The sequence below is a fragment of the Podarcis vaucheri genome, assembly GCF_965113315.1.
Source record: "Podarcis vaucheri genome assembly, chromosome: 8".
NCBI lineage: Eukaryota > Metazoa > Chordata > Lepidosauria > Squamata > Lacertidae > Podarcis > Podarcis vaucheri.
The window spans coordinates 50808703-50829604 of NC_138766.1; the positions used below are offsets into that span (position 1 = coordinate 50808703).

General features: G+C 42.9%; 1 protein-coding gene across 1 annotated transcript in view; it reads right to left on the minus strand.

Moving 5' to 3' along the window:
• Positions 1-7819: 7819 nt before the first annotated feature.
• Positions 7820-20902, minus strand: part of LOC309539061 (uncharacterized protein) — a 230455-nt gene continuing 217372 nt past the window's right edge. Inside the window, exon 3 of the transcript XR_014222622.1 lies at positions 7820-8352. The gene's annotated coding sequence lies outside the window, so the exon portion shown is untranslated. The remainder of the gene's footprint in view (positions 8353-20902) is intronic.

Here is a 20902-nt window from a genome sequence, read left to right on the forward strand (position 1 = left end):
AATTGCTGAGGGTCCTGGTGGATCACTTACGTAATTCTTGTTCTTTCGCCTATTGTAGTAATTGTTGTGCATTGTGCTAGAAGCAGCACAATTTGTAATTGTATCTTAATCACTGCTTTTATTTCTTATGTATTGTGTTTTAGTTTGTTAGACTGTGAATTCCATAGAATTCTTTGTTCTTTTAATTTAGAGAAAAAAGTGTTTTGGATAATAAAAAGTTAAATTTATGTTTTTGGGGGGAGGAAATCTGGAAGCATGCTTTTTTCACCTTTTAAACGTGTGTTTGTTTAGTTTTTTAGCCTAGGATATGTAGGTATAAAGAAATATATGAATTCCAAAACTTATGTCATGCGGCAGGGTTTAATTTCAAAATAAGAGGTATGGAGTCAGTCTTGTCAGAAAATCATAATTGGATCCTCTTACGTGCTAGCTCTTCCTCTGTCCATACATGCGCAAAGCGCCATCACTATGCATATGTGTAATGACACACTTTCTGAAATCAGTGCTGTACAAGTCCTATTGTGACAAAATGATAAAAATGACAGCCCTACCATGTCCAAAATGTTACCAGCTGTCACTGATAGACAGTACCAGGCTAGATGCAATGAAATCAAATGATTGACCAACCTGTGAGATGGAGGTCACTGTTCCTTAAACATATTTAAACAGCAAATGTTCTTTTCCCCATGCTGTAATTGTTGGACCCTGTTAAGTCAGAGGGCAAGTTAAGGCCATGTATGGGTTTACGACAAATGGGGAAAAGGAAGGACTGTGCTTCAGCTGGCAGTAGTTTAAAATGACACCCTCAGTGTCTTCTATATTCTGTGGTGAAGATGTGGTTTGTGACCTTGTGTTCATTTTAAATGTTACAAGTATTTCCTTTGGATCTATTAGGATGATTACATAGGCTTCATTTCTCTCCTCTGGGCAAAATAAGCACAGTGACCATTCACAACAGCAGTAATTGATGATAGCGCAGATACCCTAGCATTGCTAATGTAATTAGCACCTTTCCGGGGGGGGGGGAATAGAAAACCACTGTGCTTATTTTGCAAACATTTAAGCTGTTAACAGAATAGTCACAGGGTGTATTCCACACAAACACCCATTTCTTTCCATCTGACCTCACTGTTTACATTTCCCTCTATATCCCAAAGTTGGGGAATCCGCTCTATAGACCCATGTGCATATATAGCTGAGGATCACTTTTCATGCATCTAATGCAAGAAAGGTGATTGACAGATGGCTTCTTTGTTCTAGGAAGAGCCCAGTCACTTCATTTCTGGGAATTACACCCAGCAACAAGAAGCAGGTGGCAGAACAGCACAGTTAGCTCAAATTCCTGATAGTTAAATAAGTTAGGAAATCACCATTCAAGTAGGAAGATATCAGCTGCCTTGGGAAGTTGGCTGTCTTGCTGAGTTCAGAATTCACTGTTTATCCACGTTATCATTTAGCCTTGTAAACACAGTGACACCCACAAGGTGAAGGTAACGAGTGAAACTGCTTACTCATGTTTCCTATTGTCTGCCCTGACCTCCATTGTTGGGTGCAACAATGTTTCAGCACATTGGCAAGAAAGAGAACTTGGAGACTTATGTGGCCCCAGGCAGATAATCAACTGATTTTTATTCTTCTTCATGTTTCAGAATGATAAATGCATCTCTCTCCCTCCCTCCCCACCCCTCTCTGGCTGCATAATCGGGTAAGAAATGACTGATGGGAAATGCAGGGAGGGCAATCAATCTGATCATCTAAGGTTATCCAGGTTCCTTGCCTTTCAGGAGGTGCACAGAGTGTCCAGAGGGCTGGATTCTGCATGTGCTTTCCTGGAAAGCTTTTCTTGATAGCTGTACAGCAGACCCATAAGGATAAGGGCATAAACTTGCAAGCAATACAAATCAGATTGCATTAGCTGCCAATGACAAGGCAATTTAGATTAATGCTGCACATGACCCTGGGAGTGGTGATAATTATAATAAGAGTGAAAAACTGGTGGTTGGCAAGCAGAGATGTCTGTCCTTTGAACCACTGGGTTTATGTTCTCACTTAAATACAGACACAATGTCCAAAGCTTAGACTTATGGATCAAGGAGGGCAGGGTAAAGTTGTCTGTCATCTGCAAACTTTTTAACAGTGTTTGTGATCTATTTTTTTCAGAACTGTCCTCCACATCGGTTTCCTTAATTAAAGAAAACTAAATGCTAATCGTTGAGAGACAGTATTGACAAATCACATAATAGGACCAGAAGGTAATTTACCTTCCCCGGTTCTCTCAAACACTTAATGTTGTCCAGCCACTAAAATGTCAGCATCACTGAATTAGTATTACTATAATAATCCCTATTGATAACAGCATTTGCCTCATTTTAACATTTCTTCTTAATGCACTATTAACAAGATTCCCATTATCATGAAGCATCAAGACTTCCCACTTACAGGGGAAAAAGTGAAAGGTTCTCTAGGATAACGCATTGCAGTGAACACAAGAAGATTCTGCTGGTCCAACTTCCTGTTCTCACAGTGGCCAACCAGCGCACAAGTACACTCTCCTCTCCTGCAGTTGCCAGCAAATGGGATTCAGAAGGTACGATGCCTCTCATTTTGGATGCAGCTCACCCCAGATGGTCACTTCTTGGCCTTATCACGGACTCCTGGCCTTCTGGTCACCTTTGGCTAAGGATTCCCATGGCTGGGGCTTGTGATCCTTCAAATTTTGTTGAACTACAGCTCCCATCACCCCTGATCATTGGCCATGCTTGCTGGAGCTGACAGAGTCCAACAACATTTGGAGGTCCACAGTTTCCCATTCCCATAGTAAGTAAAAGAGATATTTCTCCACACTCCCCAGTTCTGTCATGTATGTCTTAGCACTGAATGAGGGATGCAGACATGTCTCATTTCCAGACTTTCCTACTCTCTGAAGTATCTGAGACCATGGCGAATGCTGGCTTTCTGTTGGGACTGAACTTTTTTTGATGATCCCTTGAATCTGATCCCCAGGTATTCTATTATTATTATTAGATTTATTAACTTCCTTTCCCAGGTGCCAGGGAGGGTTACAGCAATATAAATACAGGAGTAAAAACAGTTTAAAGAAAGCTATGTGGAACTGTTGATCTTGCTAAAACTAATTGCTGGGTTTGACTGACTAGAGCATAATCCCATTAACTTTTTTCTGTTGATAATCATTTTATTGTCTTTAAAGGGCAGTTAGAACATGTTCTTGGCAACACGTCTGCCAACATCCAGGTATGGAGGGCAGTGGAGAGAAAGGAATAAGAATAGCTTAGCAAAGGAGATCCATGTGAGTCAACCCAGCAGTGCCACTTGGTTTTGAACAGAATTTTAACCTTCTGTGCCTCCATGACTGGCACTTTAGTTCCTTTTCAAGTTGCCTATCAGGTTTTTTTACAAAAGACAGCATTCAAAAGGTCAAGGATCAGCTCCCAAAGGAGCAGGGGGGGGAGAAAAAGAGATTGTCAAAGGTTTGTTTTATCCTCATTTTATTTCCTTCAACACATACACATAATGCTCATCTCAAATCAATGGCACAACAAGCTACATGAGTGTGGCCAAACTGTGTCGGAAAGAAAGAAAGCCCCTTTGGGTATCTGTCAAAGGTAGATAAAATCTATTTCTGGATATAACTCCATGCCAGTTGGAATGTTTGAACTTTGTGTTCATTGGTTAATGCTGAGTGTTCTTATACCAGTGGCAAATGCCTATATATAAAGCATCCACTTCTGTTATCTCTTACTCCTTTTATTCCAGTAACTGGCATGCTGCAGGAGCATGTCCTTCAAATTTCACCTCTGTGAGGACATCATTCCTGCCAGAAACCCACCTCCCAAATAGCCTTGCAGTGAGAGCCAGAAATCAGCCAGAGAACCTGAAGTACTTCCAATATGGTGAGGTGTCTGGCAACAAAGTACTTACATGGGAAGGGTCTACCTTACTCCCAGTAGGTGTGGTTGGTTGGTGGGAAAGGAAAGAGAAAAGGGTGTGTAAATCCCCTACCCACCACAAATCCTGCAGTTAGCAGTGGATATACTGGTAAAGAAGGATCAGACACATATATCACCTATCCTGAGCTGTTTCCTACTCCCACCAGTAACCATACCAGTTAGGCTCAACAAGCTATACATGGACATGATTCAAAGGACCAGCATGGTTATTATTGTTCAGGAACACAAACACCCCAGTCAAGTAGAAGGCAAAGGGGCAGCTTATAGCCACCCTCCAGATTTCCCATGGGGTCAGGTTAAGCAAGAATATCACTAGGATGCTTCACAGACATGGCTACAAAACAATGTGTGCTCTTGCCTTGAATGGGACTATCCTTTCCTCACAGTCACCCTGGCAAAATATACACATGCACTAAAGGGTGTATCACTCTTCATCCTCCTGAATGGCGAATGCATATGAGTAAGCAGCGCTAATCAATAGCCTCTTCATTGCAGTTCTTTTTCAGTGTCTGGCAGTAGATGTTCCCAGGTCAACCCTTAGCTGTACAGCCACATGTGGAGCAAGTCATGTGAGTGCTGATGTCATGTGCTCAAGTGTGCATGCATAGATTTTTGCATCTCACATGGCAGTTGCATGTCACATAGCTTGCAAAAAATCAGTCAAAAATCCACACTTGCAGCAGCCACACCCTTGGCTTAAAAGACATACAGTGTGGTAAAAAGGACAGCATGATCATATCCCAAAGTATCTGCTACACACTGGGAGTTTTCACAGTATTTTTGGTGTATAAATGTGTGCAGTGGGGCTTTCCCCGAATGTTTTGGTGCTGCAGCTTCCCATAGGTTTGGGGATAAGAGCTTTTCAAGATGACAACCTTACCTTTCTCTTTCTTTCTTTCTTTCTTTCTTTCTTTCTTTCTTTCTTTCTTTCTTTTTTGGCTAGCTCACTAAGACCTGCAATAATAACCATTTGTCACCTATTATATGACCCATAGATATTCTTCCTATTTAATAAGTTCTCTGCTTATTTTGGCCTCCCCACTTCTCGCATGATGCTATCTTGGCTTTATTTTTTAAGCAATTGGCAGATCCAGAATGGCAAGCGGGATCTTCTTTGGGATGTGGTAGCAGGAACCTGAAAGGTTAGAAAGCATTCCGTATTTGGCAACCAGATACAGGCCTGCAATGGAGAGTACAAAGATGGTGAAAGACTCCTGAATTAAGTTTTGGCAGTTGGAGTCAGTGCCAGGGATGCCAGGAACCTTGTCCTTGAGAGCCTAGTTTGGGTTTTGCTTCACTGTTGCTGCAGGTTTGGTCCAGCATGCAACTGTGATAAAGTAACTGTCATAGTTCTGTCCCCAAGCCACTGACTGATTCCTCAAACTAACTCATCTGATAAGGAATGTGTTAAATGAAAATTTACAGAGTTTCACAAAGGCAGGTCTACTAGAACAGATGGTTCCATGAGGGAGGTCTCAAACCATTCCTTAGCAAACCTCAGCTTGTACATAAATTAAATACTGAGCAGGTCTCTCTGTCTCTCTTTGGCCATGATGGATAGCTGTATTTTGATAGATACCGGTTATCTTTAGAGTACAGTGGTACCTCTGGTTATGAACTTAATTTGTTCCGGATGTCCGTTCTTAACCTGAAACAGTTCTCAACTTGAGGTACCACTTTAGCTAATGGGGCCTCCTGCTGTTGCTACTGCACAATTTCTGTTCTCATCTGAGGTAAAGTTCTTAACCCGAGGTACTACTTCTGGGTTAGCGGAGTCTGTAACCCGAAGTGTTTGTAACCTGAGGTGTTTGTAACCCGAGTTACCACTGTACAACAGGTGTAAATTGAAAGTGACTCTTGGAATCAGGACAATCATAGCCAAGTAGAATACATATCAAAAAGGCAAACCAAGATGACTTGTGCTTTATTCTAGAGAGATTTGAGAATCACATTTCCAGTATACATTTCAGCATATCTAGTGCGCATTCCCAGGTGTGACAGCCTCCCCAAAATTTCTTTTCAATTCCTTTTGACATCAGATGACTTCAGAGCATGAGTACAGTTACATAATCTAATTATCTCGTTATTAATTTATTACTGTCATTTATGTGGAATGTTAATTATTACTCAAATGGATAACCATGTGGCTGTCACAACTTTTAAGAACTAATTTCAATTTGAACTTGACATCAATATAAACATGACAATAGCATTTTGCCATTACATATTGCCATCATGTACTTTCCTTTTCTCATGGGAGCTGACAGAATATGATTCATAATGATAGCTTTAATATACATCCGTGCATAACAATAAGGATTTATAATAATATTAACATACATAATGCCATCTGTATTGGATTTGTCAACATTAATAACCAAGATTCTTCCCTTTATGCGCCATACATTTTCGTGTGTCTATAATTGTCTTCATTAATACACATTTATTATTACTATGAAGCTCATGTGCCAAACCCCCTTTATTATGCAAATGAGGCTGCAGCACATACTCAAAGGCAGTGGCTCTCAATACATCACTTTTATCTTTTAATAAGTCTTATAAAAAGCAAGTCGGTTAAAAACTCAGCCCTATTAATTAAATTTGGTTTTGCACTGCTGAACTAAAAATGATCCTGGTGTAAGGCTTCCACAGAGCCATTGGTTATCTATCCCTCTGATTTATCTGTATAATATCTCTCAGCAAAAACCATACTGAAAGAATATCAGTCTCTGCCGGGAAGTAATGAAACGAAGGAAATGCACATCTAAAGATGGAACCCTCATCTGTCTGCCCCATCTATTTTGACATCCGGTCACAAGTCGGCATTTTGACATGGTTGAAAAGGCACTTGCAGATGATGTGCAGGAGTTAGAGGGCATGTGGCAGATTTCACTCTTTACTGAGAATTTCCACAAACTTAGCTTAACAGGTTTTCTATTTTAAAAAATCCAGCTTCTTTTATTTATTTACAGTGCAGTCGTTTAAAACAAGAGCAAAGAGAACAATGTCGCTGACATCTGTGAAAAAGCTCCAGAGCAATAAAGGTGTCGACTTGTGATGATGAGATCTAAACCAATGGCAACGTCGCTCCGCAGGGAGGTCTTCATAGGCTCTACATCTTCCATTGACCTGAATCATCAAAGACCTTATCCTCTTTACATCAGAGTTCAGGCTTCCAGACTGTGCTCCTTTTAAACAAACAAGAAAGAAAAATCAGCTGAACAAATTAGGAAAACAATCCTGTCAAGCTGAAAACACAAATGCCAGAGGACTACTGCAGGCCTTGTGCAATTGTGAAGACAAATACGATTATCCCTGCACTTTACACTCTAGGCTATTGCAAACAGGGCAGCTTCTCATGTTTCCTTTCTTCAGGACATGGGTCGCCAATGTGGTGTCCATCAGATGTTGTGGACTATGGCTCCCATTGACCCTAGCCAACATGGCCAATGGCCTGCAATGATGGCACCTGTAGTCCAAACCACTTGGATGGCACCATGATAGCTATTTATACCCTAGAAAAGGTGATTTCTACAGTGAATTAGTCCGTTGTCTGAATGCAAATAGTTTGCCAATAGCAGGGGGAGAAACAAGGGTCACACTAGAGATTGCATCACTTAAAGAAGCATTACTTTGAAGTAAGGAACCTGGAGCAGAAATCCTACTCTCTCTCGCCAAAAGACAATTGGAGGTTGTGCTCCAGGCCGTCTCTTTTTAAAATGCTAGCTGCCAGTTTAAATGTGGTGGACATTTTTCTCCATGATTGTGCCTGTCCTGACACATCACTGAAATGAAGGCTCTTTGCAGAGGGCAATACTTTTGTAAAATAGGACCCCATCCCTCTTATTCTGACTCAGGGCTAGTTACTTATTAGTCAGGAAATACAGCCTAGAGGTTTGGGAGGCAGCTCCTTAAAAACATCAACTCAACGTTGAAAGCACCTACCTAAGACAGGGTAGTGATGCTATTTGCATTTTGAATTCCTTTCTTTAAAGTGGTAGTTGTCACTAGGGGTGTGCATCAAATTTGTACCAATCTCAAACTGAAGAGGGCTTGTCTGATCTCATAAGAACATCTGAAGAGTGCTGCTGGATTGGCCCAATGACTTACCGGTAACTGATCCAGCATCCTGTTCTCACAGTGACCAACCAGATGCCTGTGGCAAACTCACAAGCAGTACCTGAGCACAAGAGTGCTCTATCGTCCTGTAGCTTTGAGTGACTGGCATTTAGAAGTGATGTTGCCTCTGACCGAGGAGGCAGAGCATAGCCATTGTGGCTACTAGCCACTGATAGCCCTCTGCTCCATAATCTCAGGTTAAATCTCTCTGAAGTGCCCGGATTTGAAGTGGATACATCTGAAGTGGTTGGGGAAGGCAACATGTCTGCAAAAAATAAAAGATTTATTCCCAACCTTGGCATACAATGAAAATGTCAGGGTGGGGAGGAGAAGGGGTAAGAGCTCTTTTGCGACTGGTAGGACTCTCTTTGACACACCTCCTCAGTTACACTTCCAAGAAACAATGATTTAGACTTGGGTCTCCTCCAAGGTAAAGGGACACGGTCTAAACCACCGAGCCTCTTGGGCTTGCCAATCGTAAGGTTGACAGTTCGAATCCGTCCAATAGGGTGAGCTCCCGTTGCTTTGTCCCAGCTCCTGCCAACCTAGCAGTTCCAAAGCAGTTCCAATGCGAATAAATAGTTAAGGCTATGGTAGGAAGGTAAACAGTGTTTGCATGTGCTCTGGCACTCATCACGCTGTTTCATGCATCAGAAGTGGTTTAGTCTTGCTGGCCACATGACCCTGAAAAGCTGTCTGTGGACAAACGCCAGCTCCCTCAGCCTTAACGCGGAGATAAGTGCCGCTTTAGTGCCGGTCAAATTTAACCACCAAGGGGTCCTTTACCTTTACCTTTTACCTCATCCCAACATCTCCCACAGTGACACTCAAAGACACCCAATTTGCTTACAGAATACATTTACCTTTCCGCATCCTTCCCCAGCACAGTCCTCTACACACCAGAGTTTTTGCCTGCATAGTTTCCTGTTGCATTTAAAGTGCTTGTTTGATTTTCCCTCTGAAATCCCTTCCTTGCTTGCTTTATCATCAATTTATATTTGCTCCGTGCAAGCTAATGCTCCATTTATTTTCTCATTTGAGCAACACTTCCGCTTTTTTAAAAAAGGAAATCTTCTCACCTTTTATGGTTTCCTTGACACTGCTATTTAAACACACTGGCATTTTCTAAGGCTTCCTCATCCGCTTACTGACCTGTAGCATACATTTTATCTGAACCTCTATTATAGAGGTTTTTAAATAACTTCCACGCTTCCTGAAGAGATTTGGCCTCCTTCAACTTCCTTAAGTCCGCACAGAGAGTATAATGTGTTATACGAACTCAGTCAGCTTTGGAAAAATATACAAACAGGAAAATAAAGTTGATAACCAGCACTAAAAATGGTTAAACCATCTACCCCACCATTGCCAATGTAATAACTAACATTTCAAGTAACGTTTAACTCAGAGGTAGCTAACCCACAGCCTGCAGGCTGGATTTGCCCCTCCCAAATGATGGTTCATGACTTTCCTGGTTCCCACCCTTGGACACCGGCTCAGGTAATCCTCAAAGTTTTCTTAATGAAATCAGCACATTATTTCTGCATCAGCTCAGACTACAGGTTAAATGTTTAAAAGGTACCATGACAAAGTCTAGGATATATGGCTAGTCATAAGAAAAGACATTTTTCCAACATCTGACATGCCTCTCCTGCTCTATTTTTACAGAAATGGGGCTTGTGATTCCCAAATACGAGGCTTAATGCCTCTGGCAGTAGATGCTTGCAGCAAAGGAAGTGTGGATTTCTGTTAACACAGGCTGGAGAATGACCAACGTATAAAGTGTAAACCTGGCCACATTCCCAGCTCTATTAAGTTTCAAGTACACATGGAAGTACATTTAAAGCGCCATTACCAAAGCAGATTCTTAGGTGATTTGGCTCCGTTAACAACAGATTTCATATTACGCATATGTTCAGAAGGTGTGATGGGGAGAATAGCAGGGATGCTATCTCAGAATGAAGAAGAAGAGCCACATATTTGAGAGATTAAAACAAGAAGGGATTGAGAGGAACCACAAAAGAATTTGCAAGCTGTGTATATGGGTTTTACAATGGTAAATGCAATGCAATGTAAGCTAGTGTAAAGTGATGTACATTGGGACAGAAAATCACACGCACTCACGCATGCGTGCACACACACATGCATATGCTCATGGGGTGTGAACTAAAAACGATTGACTAGGAATGAAATCTTGGGGTCGTAATGAACAGCTTGTAAAGATGTCGGCTCAGTATACTGCAGCTGTGAAGAAGGCAAATGCCATCCTACGGATCATTAGGAATGGAACTGAAAATAAAAGTGCCAAAATCATAATGCAAATCTGTGGTGTGAGCACACTTGGAATACTGTGAACAGTTCTGGTCACCTTAAATAAACAAACAAATGCTACTGCAGAAAAGGTCCACAAAAGAGCATCCAAAATGATCAAGGGGGTGGAGAAACTCTAGAAAGACGAAAGGTTACAACATTAGGGCCTTTTTAGTTTAGAAGAGAAAGCATGCAAGAAAAAAAGGAAGTACTTCTTCACTAAGTGAAGCTACAGAATTAATTGCAACAAGATGGAGCATTTGCCAGTGTAGATAGTGAGTTAGACAAGTTCATGGGGGGTAAAGTTATTAGTGACAACTAGTCCTCCTTATGGCTTTATATTACTTCTAGGATCAGTGGTGGTATGCCTCTGAATAGCAGTGCCAGGGGAGCATAAGTAGACAGGGCGCAGTTGCAATGACGTCCTGTTTGTGGGCATCCCAGAAACATCTGTTTGGCCACTGTGTGAACAGGATACTGGACTAAATGGCCCTTTGGTCTGATGCAGGAGGGCTCCTCCTATGTTCTTAAGTGCTGGTTTCCCCCCGATAACACATGGTGGTATCTATTAAGGGATGTGGATGGACTGTACCACCAGGGATGAACGAACGCTAACTGACACCCAGGAAAGGGCAAACCACTGGTTGCGCATGCGTTGCGCCGCTACATACGACACATGCGTGGCATCGCTACGTAGGATGCATGTGCGGTGTTGCTACGTACAGCGCATGCATGCAACACCACACATGCATTGTACATAGCGGTTTGCCGCCGCCCAAGCATTGTACAGACGGTTGTGGGATCCTCTGCTTGCACCTGCAGCGGCAGCAGAGGGATCCTCCGCTTGTGGCTGTAGCAGTGATGGAGGGATCTCACTGCAGTCCGTATGGTGCTCGGTCAGCGCCGGCAGCAAACCGCTATGTACAGCGCATGGGCGGTGTCACTACATACTGCGCATGCGTGCAACACTGTGCATGCTTTGTGCTTAGCGGTTTGCCAGTGGCACCACTCGAATGTCGTACGGACGGTGGTGAGATCCTCTGCTCGCAGCTGCAGCCACGAATGGAGGATCCTCTATATGCAGCTGTGGCAGCGCGATGGCTGCTCACGCCGCTGCGCCTCAGGGCGGCGGGGCGAGCACCCAGCGGGGTGCCTTCTTGTCACCCCTCCAGACATGGCACCCGGGGTGCACTGCCCCCTGCCCCCCCTTGCGATGTCACTGTGTACCACACAACCCATAAAAGGTCAGGTCTGCACTAAGACAGGCAGGGAGTGAATCAGGGGCAGAAAGAGTAGTGCCACCGGTTATGCAGATAAAATATAAAGAATGGCTAGCTGAAGTGTCCCTGGGTACCTCCTAGGCAGGGGTCAGCAAACTTTTTCAGCAGGGGGCCAGCCCTCTGTCCCTCAGACCTTGTGGGGGGGGCGGACTATATTTTTTGGGGAGAAATGAACCAATTCCTATGCCCCACAAATAACCCAGAGATGCATTTTAAATAAAAACACACATTCTACTCATATAACAACATGCTGATTCCCGGACCATCCGCGGGCCGGATTTAGAAGGCAATGGCTCCTGGGCCTTAGTTTGCCTACCCATGTTCCTGGGTTATCCTACCTGATAGGTGTTATCATCATTGTCCGTGGCTGACATTGAGGGTTAGGGTATGTACACATGTTGGTGGAGAATAGATGTTGTATGTCACCTACAAAGAGAAAAACTCATCTGTGTTGAAAGGGCTCTTTTGTGTTCTTGACTGCATCAGGTTACAAGGCTGGAGTAGAGTTTCCCTAGCTTCAGTGGGAAGCTATTCAAAGCAATCAAGATTCTTAACTTGAGGTGGGAGGAGAAATATGGTTTCATTTTCTTAATCATTTGGAGTTAGATTCGTAAGTTCTAACTTGCAGAAGAGCTCAAAATGTTTCCATTAATACCACAAAGCCAAAATGTTAAATGTATGATTTATGTGAGGTAATTATGAATGACTAGAGGGGGAATTCTACACACGAGACAGCTTTACCTCAAAGAGGTGTTTCTGTCTTCAGATCAACCATTTTACTATGAGCGGGACCTCTGTAATTGAGCCTGAATATTATTGTAGACTTCAGTAACATTTCAAGGACCTTATTTCGAAGTGAACAGTGTGCAGATTGCAGCTCAAATGCTGTGCAAGATGGGAGTTAACCTGGGAGAAGCCACTTGAATTGCTAATGGTCTGTTTTTAGAATAAAATATATGGAACTATATTTAAAAAACTTGTGGAGCAACTACTGCCAAGAAACAGGCTCCATCTATGGTTGTGGATAGTGAGGGAAATAGCATAGAAAAAAATGTTTGCAGTTAATGTATCTGAACATTTAAAAGATTAAACCAAAGTTAAGATGCATGCAATCAGTTTTTGTTTTCGTTCTGCCGTGTGTTTGAAAATGGGTCAGATCCTGCCAGTTTGGGTCTCTCATGTCTCTAATTACATGGGGAGCCTATTGGAACAAAGCTTCAAAACATACATGTTTGGATCATGCTATATTCGGAGAATCTAAAACAATATCACAAAATGTGCAGATTTATGGTTCTAATGTGAAGCCTATAAATTGAGAGGTTCTCTAGTTTGAAAAATCAAGATATTCTGATTGCCTTGTCTGCAAGAAGAATAGTTAGCAAAGGGAAGGTTTGGAGAACTTAATGAATGTCTAGAAATTGGAAAATCCTTTTGTCCCGATAGCATTTGTAAATAACCACAGAGCATATGTCTCCACTTTATAACATGCTGAATGCAGTCACCAACATAATCTGGAATCATGAGAGCTGTAAGGCTACCAGGGACATTCAACCAAGGAGCTCTCATTTTATCTTCATGGAATCGCTCTGAGGTAGGTTAAGTGACTTGTCAAAGCCCACTCAGATTCATGGCATAAGGTGAAAATATTTTTTTCTCCTTCTCTCTTTACACTAGAACTTGTGGACTTCCAATGAAAATTCAGAACAGACATGCTTTCGTGTATATGCTGTACTTATTTGCAAAGTGCAGAATTAAACTATGAAGTTTGTCCTCAAAATGTAGGGATGGCCACTGACTTGGCTGGCTTTGAAAGAAGAATGGACAAATTAATGGAGGATAAGCCTGCTAACCCTGATGGTTATGCTCTTATCTCCAGAGGCCGCATGCTTCTCAATAACAGTTGCTGAAAACCACAGGAAGGGAGAGCATCTGCTTACATGCTTCTCATAAACATCTGGTTGGCCACTAGGAGAACCAGGACACTGGACTAGATGCATCTTCAACCTGGGCTCTTCTTAGGTTCTTATGGTGGGCATGGATTTCAACCCAGGTATTTCAGGTCAAGGATCGCCATGTGCCAAGTAGGATGGTCAAAGGCTGTCAGAGGACAGTCATCTGTCTGAAGATGTCATTTATTTGAAAGGCTCTCCATCCATGTGTGGTTTAAAGATAAAGCGCCATAAGAATGGAGACCAGGGTCTCCTTTAAAATTGTCCATCCACAGTTAGCATCTGAACAGCAGGCAGAGCAGGCATAGGTCACCCATTCATAGACTTCCCCACTATGGTGAGATTTATTGTAAAGGTAATGGTAAGGGTACCCCTGACCGTTAGGTCCAGTCGCAGACGACTCTGGGGTTGCGGTGCTCATCTCGCTTTACTGGCCGAGGGAGCCGGCATACAGCTTCTGGGTCATGTGGTCAGCATGACTAAGCCGCTTCTGGCGAACCTGAGCAGCACAGTGAAACGCCGTTTACCTTCCCGCTGGAACGGTACCTATTTATCTACTTGTACTTTGTGCTTTTGAACTGCTAGGTTGGCAAGAGAAGGGACCGAACAATGGGATCCCCGTCGCAGGGATTCGAATCACCGACCTTCTGATCGGCAAGCCCTAGGCTCTGTGGTTTAACCCACAGCGCCAGCCACATCCCTGTAAAGGGAGCCCTGACTGTTAGGTCCAGTCGCGAACAACTCTAGGGTTGTGGTGCTCGCCCATTCATAGTCTTCCCCACTATGGTGAGATTTGTTGTACAATATTGCTATTTAAATAAATCTCACAATTCTTTCTTAATTTGCATCTATAGATATAAATTAACACATGCAAATCTGTGTCCTCTTTTGTTCTTTTTTTAAAAAATAGTGATGTGTAATTGGCCACCCTAGGTTCCAGTAGAATATTTTGCGCAGTATGTCACACTGCCTTTTTAACTGTCCTGATCTCTCCCTTGTTATCTGATTTTCAATGCAGAAGCCACTGCCTGTTATTACATATTTCACAGAGACATAATTTCAAGCCATACTTGATAAGAATCACTTCCTTACAAGGCTTCCCTGAACTCTTGGGCATAGGTTTTATCGCCCCTGACTTATGCAATTGCAGTTTAAATTATAGCCTTAAACTGAAAGGGCAAAATATTAATAAATATAATTCTGCTGCTGAATAAAAAAGTGTTGAAGCACCAATTTATACACAGAAAAGGGAGGGATTTGAGAATAGTGAATAAATAACTGGGATGACATTTAATTCTTAAATCACACCATTGTGAATAACACGATTGAAGGAGTATCCTGATCTGAATGGGAAAGGGGCCTCTGCTGCTCATTCTCAGATTTTCTTTGCATTCAACATATTTCTAAATGGCAGCCCTTATATGCTACAGAGCTAACAGAGAGCTGGGATTTGGTTTACAGCTATCAAAATAAAATTTCAAAGGTCTCCATATCCAATCTCCTCTGCAACGATTCCCATACCACAAATAAAACCACAGCCTTGGCTGCTTTTGTCAGACTAAAATATATGAAGAAGCTTCTTTCTCACTGGGTAGTAATGGGCTAGCCACTTTCTCTCAGCAAAACCTACTCTAGAGGGTTGTTGTGAGAATTAAATACATGTGTGTATGCACTTTTTGGAGGAAAGGTGTGATAGCATAAATATCTACAACACAGATGTTTCCAAGCATTATTTTCAAAAACCACCTGGAAGGATGCTGATGAAAGATGTCCTGAGAAGTAACTTCCACGAGAGTGCCTAGCTTTCTTTGGGGGAAATCAATGTGCTTGGAATGTATGGTCTACATGCAGCCCTAGACTAATAATGTTGATAATAATTTGGATTTTTCCTGTTACAAACCAGTAATGTTTTACTAATATTTTTTTTTGTTAAATGGGCAGACTATTAGAAGGACAGAACCATACATCTTCAAAGTTCTCTTTTCTAGGAGGGGTTGACCTGAAATCCAAACCATTAGGAACATAGGAGGTTGTCTTGTGATGAGTCAGACAATGGATCCACCAGGCTCAGTGTTGTCTACACTGACTGGAAGTAGCTCTTCAGGGTTTCAGAAAGAGGTTATTTCCAGCCCTATCTGGAGAGACCACAGATTGGACCTTCAGGTCAGTAATAGACATTAGGATTACCATAATTAAGGACAAAGGCCTACTTAGAACCATGTCAGGATTCATTATCCAGGGTAGACAGCCAGTAATTCTGTCAAAGTAGATAACACCCTGGGACGCGGGTGGCCACAGAGCCTAGAACTTGCTGATCAGAAGGTCAGCAGTTTGAATCCCCGGGACGGTCCCTGCTCGGTCCCTGCTCCTGCCCACCTAGTAGTTCAAAAGCACGTCAAAGTGCAAGTAGATAAATAGGTACCGCTCTGGCGGGAAGGTAAACGGCGTTTCCGTGCGCTGCTCTGGTTCACCAGAAGTGGCTTAGTCATGCTGGCCACATGACCCGGAAGCTGTATGCCGGCTCCCTTGGCCAATAAAGCGAGATGAGCGCTGCAACCCTAGAGTCGGCCACGACTGGACCTAATGGTCAGGGGTCCCTTTACCTAGATAACACCCTGGGAACATCTTTGACTGGCCAACTAAACCAGGTGAGGGTAGCCAATGGGTCTCAAACCCTCAGTGAGTTAGGGGCTTCCTCTGCATGTGAAGACAGGCTCTGGAGGATTGAGTAAGGTAAAGGTAAAGGTACCCCTGCCCGAATGGGCCAGTCTTGACAGACTCTGGGGTTTGTGCGCCCATCTCACATCTATTGGCCGGGGGCCAGCGCTGTCCGCAGACACTTCCGGGTCACGTGGCCAGCGTGACAACGCTGCTCTGGCGAGCCAGAGCCGCACACGGAACGCCGTTTACCTTCCCGCTGGTAAGCGGTACCTATTTATTTACTTGCCCCCGGGGGTGCTTTCGAACTGCTAGGTGGACAGGCGCTGGGACCGAGCAGCGGGAGCGCACCCCACCGCGGGGATTCGAACCGCCGACCTTTCGATCGGCAAGCCCTAGGCGCTGAGGAGGATTGAGTGGTCAAGGCCAATAGTGGGTCCAACAGTCAAGAAAGCACCTTTTACACCTCCTTCTGGCAACTCCTGTAACTGAGCTGGTGCCAAATGTATTGCTCTGCTTTCAGTTAGTACATATCAGTGAGGCTGAAAGGGGAGGGGGGTGTCTTGTTGTCCAGGACCTCCACACACACTGACCAGGCTTGGTCACCAGGGAGGTTACTTTGGTCCTGCTAATGCAGCTGTTTGACTATCCCACTGGAGGCACACTTGAATGTCTATTGACAGATGCCAACAAAGCCACAAATCCAAGGAGTGAACTTGGCAACAGCAACAACAAAAATCCTGAAGGGATAAGCATCAGGCCTGTCATTTCTGACTACTACTACAACAACAACAACAACAACAACAACAACAACAACAATTTATTATTTATACCCCGCCCATCTGGCTGGGCCTCCCCAGCCACTCTGGGCGGCTTCCATAAAAACCAAAAATACAATAAAATATCACACGTTAAAAACTTCCCTGAACAGGGCTGCCTTAAGATGTCTCCTGAATGTCAGGTAGTTGTTTATCGCTTTGACATCTGCTGGAAGGGCGTTCCACAGGGCGGGCGCCACTACCGAGAAGGCCCTCTGCCTGGTTCCCTGTAGCTTTGCTTCTCGCAATGAGGGAACCGCCAGAAGGCCCTCGGCGCTGGACCTCAGCGTCCGGGCAGACTGATGGGGGTGGAGACGCTCCTTCAGGTATACTGGACCGAGGCCGTTTAGGGCTTTAAAGGTCAGCACCAACACTTTGAATTGTGCTCGGAAACGTACTGGGAGCCAATGTAGGTCTTTCAAGACCGGAGTTATATGGTCTCGGCGGCCGCTCCCAGTCACCAGTCTAGCTGCCGCATTCTGGATTAGTTGTAGTTTCTGAGTCACCTTCAAAGGTAGCCCCACGTAGAGCGCATTGCAGTAGTCCAAGCGGGAGATAACCAGAGCATGCACCACTCTGGCGAGACAGTCATTCAAGTTCCCAACTGTCTAAGGATCACTCCAGTGTGCAAACTGTATCTTCCATTCTCACAGATTACAGGTCGTGCATTCAGAGCATTGTGTAGCTTTCCCTAACCTGTGGTTCTCCAGGTGTTTTGGACTCCAGCATCTATCAGTCCCATCCAGTATGGCCAATGTCAGGTATGGTGGGATTTGCACTCCAAAACATCTGGTAGGCACTGGAAGGCTGAGGAAGGCTGGCCTGGTGCATGCACAGGGCCCCTGCACAGATTGACAGAGTACCAAACAGATGCTTTTGGGGGCGGGAAGAGCCAGCATGTATGATCCTTTCCCATTTCCCCATACGTTCATATGCAAAAATCTTGAATGTCTACAGAGGGCTGCAAAGCAAACGGTTGAGTCAAATACACAGGAAACAGGTAGAATCTAGGTAACAGCCAATAGTATGTTCTGTAGCAGTGGTTCCCAAACGTTTCTTCCCATGGAAGAAAATTGTTGTATGAGTCTTAATCGTACTTTTACACATGCACCATGGACCATCTAAATAAAGCTTGTGGGAATTTGGGAACTTCTTCTCTATATGTGTTTCTTAGACCAGAGAGAGATGATAATATAGGTCATCTGGCTACCTCAGCATATTCAATTTACATTTTGCTGATGAAACTTCTGACCAGCATGGGCCAGGATTTCTTCCATTGCTTACTTCAGTCTCCAGAACAATATCCTGTTTTTGACCAAAAATATATATGGAGAGACAGACAAAGAGAAAGAAAGATGTATAATGTATGAATGAATCCTGTTTTTAGGAACCAAAGTTTGAGAAATTATCAAATATCTAAACTAAAAGGCTTTTGGCAGTTAAATGATTTCAAATTTCAAATTTATGAGAATTTTTTTCTTTCATAAAGATCTGAGAGCAGCATGCAATTTACATTCCCAAAGAGGTTCTTCAAAAGGACTTCATCATCCTTCATTGGGGGAAAAGTATTTTAAGTTAGCATTACTTTTTTGTTCAAGTAGCAGAAGCTTTTAGTTATTTTCTTTAAAAGGTGTTGGAAGATGTGCAAAGAAAGGAAAGGAAGAATGTGCATGTGCAGAATATATAAATGAATGCCATGCTGCCCCTATGTTCAGGCAGAAAGGAATCTGGCCATTGTGGTGGGGTAGGAAACGGGAAGCGATATAAGAAGGCATCTTTCTCCATTCTGCATGCAGCACTGTTCCCATTCCACTGCAGTTCATCTTCTGTCCAAAACCATGCCATTCATTTTACAACTGCAGAGAAATTATGTAACTTATGGAATTTACGTAACTAATTACATGAAATACATTGCCGTTACAATATTCCACCTCATTCATTTCAGCGCAAAGAAAGCACAGTGCAACAGGTGGAAAAACAACAGTGAACACTGATTGTATTTGCTGGATTGATTTCATTTCTGGACATGGGATGAATAAATGGAAATTGGAAATTTCCACTCCACTTTCTTGTTTTGTTGGAATTCCCCAACATCCCTAGGTGGGGCACAGTGCTTGCATCAACTGGTTTATTCTCTTTGATGGTTCTTTCTGACAAATTCTGCATAATTTATTGTGGGTGATGAATTGCCAGCGATTTTTCAGTGGCAGGATTTCTTAACAGACTTGGGGGGGGGGTATCCTTGGTGGCAGCAATAATGGTAAGTCTTTATTTTTATTTTCTAAAAACAATATTTTTTACTTCTGCCTCTAGGATGGCTCTTCTGGATAGCTGCCAGCTGTGACCTGTCATTTTTCTGAGACTGTCCCAGACATAGTGTCATTCCAGGCCATTCTGGGATGGAATTGATCTCCCCACCCAATAGAAATGCACTGAAGAAGCCTAACTGGATACCCATAATGCCATTTGTAACACATTAAACCAGTCCAAAAATTAAGAGATGCATAGTTGGAGCAGACATATATTACAAAGGACAATTTGTGCTTTTTTTCCAAATCTCATTCAGTTATATTTCCAAGGGAGAAGGTCTTTATCTGATAGCCAGTATGGTGCATTTCTTAACTTAAATGTATCATTTTTGAGATGATTCATTTATTTCAACTGTGGTCTTGCCCATGTTATCCCAAGTGCTCAGCCGAGGGTTAGTATAAATATTTGTGATCTTCCACTCCTAGTGCGAAAATAGTATTTTATGTTGTTGATAAGTGGTGTCATGAAGCAGCAAGATTGAGAATGTTTTATCATCAGATTCTCTCTCTCTCACACTCACTCACACACACACAGTGAGAGAGAGAGAGAGAGCGCACAGTGATGGCCTATCAACATGATGCACTAGTTGCAGTTAGACCACACAAGTACCGGTAATTGGATGCGCATTACACTGCTGAGAGGGCGTTTTGTGCTTTCAATAGAGAATATGATGTGCAAAGAAGCCTATTACCATAATAATCAATAAATTTGCAGAGCACAACACTGAATTGAATCTACATTGTGAAAACCACACTGCTGCTTTTGCTGGTAACTTTCCCAGCCCTGCAATGCCAGCATGTAAGGAGGCAGAAATATATGTGGAAATAAAATGACGGTTTGGCACATCCCTAGCTCAACCTCAACAAGCTGAGAGCTAGAAACAATAAAGTTGTAGCTTAATTTCACCCTCTCTGAGATTGTCGAAACAAGACAGGCTGGGAAAAAAGCTTCAGCTCAGGATTTTGTGAATTTCCATTTTCACAACTGTGGAGCAGCCACTAAGATAGTGTCTCTCTCTATATGTCCTTGCAGTATGATCTGAACATATGCTGCCTCCAAGCTATCCCTGACTCCACCCTTTTAATATATATTTTTTAATCCTGTCTTTATGAAGACAAATCTTTCATGGACTACAAAGAGTTTTTGCCTGAATGAAAAGTATTGATTGAAAACTGACTTTTGGATTTAGCCCAAAGCTTTTAACCACAATAACATCTCTAGCAATATTGTTCCATTTCATTTCATACAGCCATTGCATTACGTTTACAAATCCAGCCATTTCTCCCAGGAGGTTTCTCTTAGCTTTAATATGCTTGACCAGTCAGCTTTTGCAAAGCCCAGCTCATTTCTTGACGGGCTACATGACCTCTTGCCATGCCTGCTAAGGAGCAAAGTCATGCGGGGTCTAATTGCTATGCTCTGAAAGGATGCATCTACTCAGAAATCATATTTATTTAATTCATGACATCACAGAACATAATAAATTATGAATT